General features: G+C 47.9%; 1 long non-coding RNA gene across 1 annotated transcript; it reads left to right on the forward strand.

The window, feature by feature from the left end:
• Window positions 1-4,507: 4,507 nt before the first annotated feature.
• Window positions 4,508-5,355, forward strand: LOC138953578 (uncharacterized). Its single transcript, XR_011451570.1, has 2 exons — window positions 4,508-4,537; window positions 4,826-5,355. It is a non-coding gene; the product is annotated as an uncharacterized lncRNA (long non-coding RNA).
• The last annotated feature ends 1,560 nt before the right edge of the window (window positions 5,356-6,915 follow it).

Consider the following 6,915-nt stretch of genomic DNA (forward strand, 5'->3'; position numbering starts at 1 on the left):
GGGTACGGTTTGTAGTAAGGACTGGACTTCTCAATGGAAGATAGGGTACGGTTTGTAGTAAGGACTGGACTTCTCAAAGGGACACAAGGCGACTGTACAAGACAAACAAATCCCGGGCAGATCAATGTGAAGCAAATTTCCGCGGTTCTTAGGCCCGGCGCTCACCTATGTAACGCCAGCAGGACAGACGACGCACTGCAGATTATTGAGGTAATTTTTTTTCCCCAGCCCGCTACACGTTGCGTGAAAAGAAACAGTACTTGTCATAATCCCTATCGCAGCATGTAGTGTAGTGGCGACTGCGCAAATGTTTTTTGCCCTTTAGCGCTGTTTTGAACTTCAGACGCCGGACGGTTCTGAATCACCTTTCAATGGATCATGAGAAGCAAATACTCGTGATCTTCCGACATCAGCCTTAACGGCCCAGCAGTGTTCAGTTTACACGATGATCCAACGTTACCGAGGGGCAGACCCCGCTGAACGAACACAGCATCGGGCGGGAGAGAGCACTCGGCGCAACGAAAGACGCTCTGGTCGCTTTAGGCGGGGCTGTGTGTGCGCTTGTGTAATCAATGCTGTCGTGTGATTATCTTCCGGAATAAACAGCCAAGATTGAATGTTCAAAGCTAATGGTATGTCGCTTAGTGCTTTTGTGTGAGTGTATAGCTGGTATCTTGTGTTTTGCCCTTCTCAAAAATCGATGTTTTTATAATCACGATTGTTGGCACCACTATAAACTGCTGTAAACAAACAAGTAAACAACCCCGGCCGGGTCATACCTAAGACCTTTAAAATTGGCAATCTAGTGGCTGCTCCGCCTGGCGTCTGGCATTATGGGGTTAGTGCTAGGACTGGTTGGTCCGGTGTCAGAATAATGTGACTGGGTGAGACATGAAGCCTGCATGCGGCTGCGACTTCTGTCTTGTGTGTGGCGCACGTTATATGTCAAAGCAGCACCGCCCTGATATGGCCCTTCGTGGTCGGCTGGGCGTTAAGCAAACAAACAAACAAACAAACAAGTAAACAAACAAACAAACAACATTAAAAAAACATTTTGATTTTGATTTTGAAAAGTTAGCAGTCTGTCTGTTTTTGGATGTCTAGAAAGAAACAAAGAAAGAAACAAAGAAAGAAAACAAAGAAAGAACGAAACAACAAATAGACAAACAAACAAACGAATAAAGAAAGAGAGAAAAAATAAAGAACGAAAGAACGAAAGAAAGAAACAAACAAAACAAGTAACTAAAGAAAGAAACCAACACGCAAGCAAGTAAAGAAACAAACCACCCCATCATGCCTGCATTGTAAGCTATGGGTACTATAAGCTATGGGTACTGTAAGCTATGGGTACTATAAGCTATGGGTACTATAAGCTATGGGTACTATAAGCTATGAGTACTATCCCGTGTGATTCAACATGGCGACGATTCATTGAGGTGTTTGCCCCGTGCAAGATCTCACCGTCATGAGATGATGACCTTTTCCTGCAGGGCATTACTCTTGCGACCTGACATTGACAAGATGCTTCACGAGAGCAGGGCAACACATTACTCTAGCGACCTGACAATGACAAGATGCTCCACGAGAGCAGGGCAACACATTACTCTAGCGACCTGACAATGACAAGATGCTCCACGAGAGCAGGGCAACACATTACTCTAGCGACCTGACAATGACAAGATGCTCCACGAGAGCAGGGCAACACATTACTCTAGCGACCTGACAATGACAAGATGCTCACGAGAGCAGGGCAACACATTACTCTAGCGACCTGACAATGACAAGATGCTCCACGAGAGCAGGGCAACACATTACTCTAGCGACCTGACAATGGCAAGATGCTCCACATTACTCTAGCGACCTGACAATGGCAAGATGCTCCACGAGAGCAGGGCAACACATTACTCTAGCGACCTGACAATGGCAAGATGCTCCACGAGAGCAGGGCAACACATTACACTAGCGACCTGACGATGGCGAGATGCTCTACATTACACTAGCGACCTGACAATGACAAGATGCTCCACGAGAGCAGGGCAACACATTACACTAGCGACCTGACGATGGCAATATGCTCCACATTACTCTAGCGACCTGACAATGGCAAGATGCTCCACATTACTCTAGCGACCTGACAATGGCAAGATGCTCCACATTACTCTAGCGACCTGACAATGGCAAGATGCTCCACATTACTCTAGCGACCTGACAATGGCAAGATGCTCCACATTACTCTAGCGACCTGACAATGGCAAGATGCTCCACATTACTCTAGCGACCTGACAATGGCAAGATGCTCCACATTACTCTAGCGACCTGACAATGGCAAGATGCTCCACATTACTCTAGCGACCTGACAATGGCACGATGCTCCACATTACTCTAGCGACCTGACAATGGCACGATGCTCCACATTACTCTAGCGACCTGACAATGGCAAGATGCTCCACATTACTCTAGCGACCTGACAATGGCAAGATGCTCCACGAGAGCAAGGCAACACAGTTATCGTTCCATCACTACCGCCAAAAGGTCAGCAACACGGCGGGGGAAGCGGAAAGTTCACCTCTCTTGACATTCCGCTATTTTGGACCGGCATTGTACAACATCTATATATATATACGACTTGTGTCTGTCTGTGTGTTTGTGTATCTGTGTATTTTTGTATTTGTGTATTTGTGTATTTGTGTATTCGCCATGCACGGCCAAAGTTCTCGATGGATCTGCTTCAAATTTGGTGGGCATATTCAGGTTGACCCGGTACAGGACACAACCTGGTCGATATTTCAACACGTGCTCTCAGCGCGCAGCGCTGAACCGATTTTGGTTCCACCTCAGCTACCCGGGCCCCCATACCGACACACCATAGCCGCTACACCACATCACAACGCCAAAGTTCTCGGTGGATCTTTTTCAAATTTGGACACCGTATTCAGCTACACCCCGGACACAATATCATCGATGAGATATTTCAACACGTGCTCTCAGCGCGCAGCGCTGAACTGATTTTGGGTTTTGTGTTCATTTCACCATTATAAGTAACTCTTCCTTATCTTCTCATCTTCTCCAGGTTTTCAGCGTTTACCTCCCTTCCTTCGTATGGTGCACTATAGTTTGAGGGAGGCATCTTCGGATATTCCCGTTCTGTTACTATTTTTAGAAGGTCACCGCAGTGTCCAGAACGTAAATTGGACCCGTAAATTATCCTCACTGTAAAAGTGCAAAGGTCGAATCAATTTATAGCCACGCGAAAAATACACTGTCATCTATCTCTCTATAGATATGGCTTCTCTGTGTTTGTGTGTGTGTGTGTGTGTGTGTGTGTGTTTTTTTATGTGAGCAACACCTGTGCATTGTTCAGTTCTGTTTGTGATGTGGTCTGGCGGCTTTTGTGTAATTTTATGTACTGGCCTTCCTTTCAGAAGCCATAACAGTTCAAAAGGGCTTAGAGATAAGCTCTAAATTGCTCAATCCTGTTTGAGTGGAGTTCGCCTCTAAAGGTGATTAACACGGTTACATTCGTCGACAAGGATGGGACTCGATATGGTCAGGAATGGCATTATGGCCACTGAATCATTTTCGTGCTGTTCCCATTCCACGAATCTGGGAGGGACCTAAGCTTGGCGGGTCCATTGTTCGGACCCGGCGAAGCCGGCGTACGGCTCTAAGTACTTCTTCCCGGCGAAGCCGGCTACCCGGCGAAGCGGGTATTCATTCTAGTAATATTTATACAGTCTTCCAGAAATACTCAGCGTGCCAGGTGTTTGTGACAAATGGATTTGTACATAATTCAGTATTAAATGGTTTAAACAAATGTGTACAGATTGGCTTGCCATACTTTTAGTTAGCACGGCTCGACTGCGTGGTTGAAACAGTGAGCTGATTTTTGTGTACTGTATTGTCATTGGCTACTATTGACCAATGAGAGAGGAGATTGCTAACAGGAGGAAGCCAGGTTGGATTGTGAAGGTTAGAACATTACAGACAGTTGAAGAGAACAGACGTGTCTCTGAATGTCTCCACGTTTGGGTTGTAATGTTGCTCACCAAACATTGAGGTCGAATGCTGTACGACTCGTGTTGTGGAAGAATCATCAATCAATCAATCAATCAATGACGCTTATATCGCGCATATTCCGTGGGTACAGTTCTAGGCGCTCTGCAGTGATGCCGTGTGAGATGAAATTTTATACGGCCAGTAGATTGCAGCCATTTCGGCGCATATTTACCTTTCACGGCCTATTATTCCAAGTCACACGGGTATAGGTAGACAATTATTAACTGTGCCTAAGCAATTTTGCCAGGAAAGACCCTTTTGTCAATCGTGGGATCTTTAACGTGCACACCCAATGTAGTGTACACGGGGGGAGGGTTCGGACACCGAAGAGAGTCTGCACACAAAGTTGACTCTGAAATAAATTTCCGCCGAACCTGGGATCGAACTCACGCTGACAGCGGCCAACTGAATACAAATCCAGCGCGCTACCAACTGAGCTATATCCCCGCCCCATGTGTGATTCTATGCTGTGAATATACAGGTATTTATTGAATTGTATTTTGCTCAGTAATATTGACTTGTGAAATGACTGTGAGAGTCATGTTGTAAATTGGGTTGGAGAAGCGTGAGCTGTTGTCAGCCATTTTGAAAAGGAGTGTTGTATGTTCTTTTGTAATGAAGTTACTTGTAAATGAGCTGATGTAAATAATATAACAGCATAAGTTAGTTGACGGATAATTGAATAGTATTGGGAAAGAATGGCAGTATTATTTTGTGGAAAAGTTTATCTAAGAATTGAGACTTATGGTAGCATAAACTTTTTACGCAGCACCCCGGTCGGAGTGACGAATGCACCACTCGGCGGCGGGAGAGAAAGAAGAGACGGGCATTCCCTCCTTGGCGCCACGGATCCGTTGATTGTGGGCGCAAGGTTGTATCAGCGCAGGAGTTCTGGAAACCGGTGGAACCCCACCCCATATTCACCACGAGCTGTATTCTGTCGTGGGTGATTTGGATCCAGAGTATGTACCCGCTGAATAGTGAGTAGTCATTGTATGTGTTAATTACCACTGAAGAAACATAATCGTCAGAAGGATTGTGTGAGACGAAGACGTCGTCAACTGAGAATTACGTGACATGTGAAATGTGCGTAAAGTGAAACTGTGTTAAACAGAAAACATAATCGTCAGAAGAATTGTGTGAGACGAGGACTTCGTCAATCGTGAGACAGTTAGTCTCCCACGCGTTTTCAAGCTATTCTTCTTATACATGAATGCAAGTGATTTGTAGACTGCATGAGAGATAACATATTTGTATTTTTGTGTTGATGTTACAATATAGGTACGAGGGCAAAGGGCATTAATTGTGTTCAGTCTTTGTGCCTTGTTTGAGTGTTGTGTGTGTGTGAGACGGGAGTTTGTAAACAGAGTAGCACACGCATTTTTCTGATAGGAGCATAAATACACACAGACACTTACACGAAAAACCATCCGTAACAGTGTTGTGTTTATACCTGTGTGTATCAGGGGGGCGGGGCAGGGGGAATACAAAACTCAAGGTATCTGGAATTATTCGTTAGTCCTGATCGGTATTGTACAACATACAGTCTTCCAGAAATACTCAGCGTGTCAGGTGTTGTGTTTACATGTATGTATACATCAGGGAGACGGCGTGGAGGGAAGCCGAACGTCTACCTATGTAGAGTTCATCGCCGGTTTATAAAACGTTAGCAGGCGGTATGTCTTCCCCAGGTATTCAGTGTGCCAGGTGTGGTGGTGTTTACCTGAATACATACGGGGTGGGGGGTGTGGGGGTGGGGGGAAGGTAAGCGGAAAGCCTCTATGTCTGGTATTATTCGCTGTTTTGCATCGGTATCGTACAGACTGTCTTCCCTGCTTACCTGTATACACGAGGAAGAGGGGATGCTTTGGGGCTGAGGGGCTGGGGGGTAGGGGGGGGGGTGAGGAGCTGGGGGGTGGGGGGATGGGGGGTGAGGGGCTGGGGGGTAGGGTGGGTGGGGGGTGAGGGGCTGGTGGTTGGGGGGATGGGGGTGAGGGGCTGGGGGGGATAGGGGGGTGGGGGGTGAGGGGCTGGGGGGTAAGGGACTGGGGGTAGGGTGGATGGGGGTGAGGGGCCGGGGGGTAGGGTGGGTGGGGGGTGAGGGGTTGGTGGTTGGGGGGATGGGGGTGAGGGGCTGGTGGTTGGGGGGATGGGGGTGAGGGGCTGGGGGGTGGGGGGCTGGGGGTAGGGGGGATGGGGGCTGAGACGTCAGGAGGCAGTTACCCCTCGACATCTGCACTATTAGGACAGTGACGTCAGGAGGCAGTTACCCCACGACATCTGCACTATTAGGGCAGTGACGTCAGGAGGCAGTTACCCCACGACATCTACACTATTAGGACAGTGACGTCAGGAGGCAGTTACCCCACGACATCTGCACTATTAGGACAGTGACGTCAGGAGGCAGTTACCCCACGACATCTGCACTATTAGGACAGTGACGTCAGGAGGCAGTTACCCCACGACATCTGCACTATTAGGGCAGTGACGTCAGGAGGCAGTTACCCCACGACATCTGCACTATTGGGACAGTGACGTCAGGAGGCAGTCACCCCACGACATCTGCACTATTGGGACAGTGGCCGCGCGAGGTCAGGCCCAGACCATTAAGTCTTTGATGGCCGCCGCGTTATGGCCGCAGGTCGTTAATAGTTGATGGTCCGCTGATGAAAAACAAGTGCAGTGCTCTTTAGGTGTTTGCCATTTGCAAGTCATATTCACACGGGCCATAGCTGCAGACAACAATACCAACACTCGCTGTCTGTCCCAGGCGGTCTAGTAGCGGTGTGCAGCTGATGAAATCACTTCCGGTCCCAGGGGTCCTTTAAACGGACCGCGCGCGTGTCGCCGGCAAGTGGT

The sequence above is a fragment of the Littorina saxatilis genome, linkage group LG17 (genome assembly GCF_037325665.1).
Source record: "Littorina saxatilis isolate snail1 linkage group LG17, US_GU_Lsax_2.0, whole genome shotgun sequence".
Taxonomy (NCBI): Eukaryota; Metazoa; Mollusca; class Gastropoda; order Littorinimorpha; family Littorinidae; genus Littorina; species Littorina saxatilis.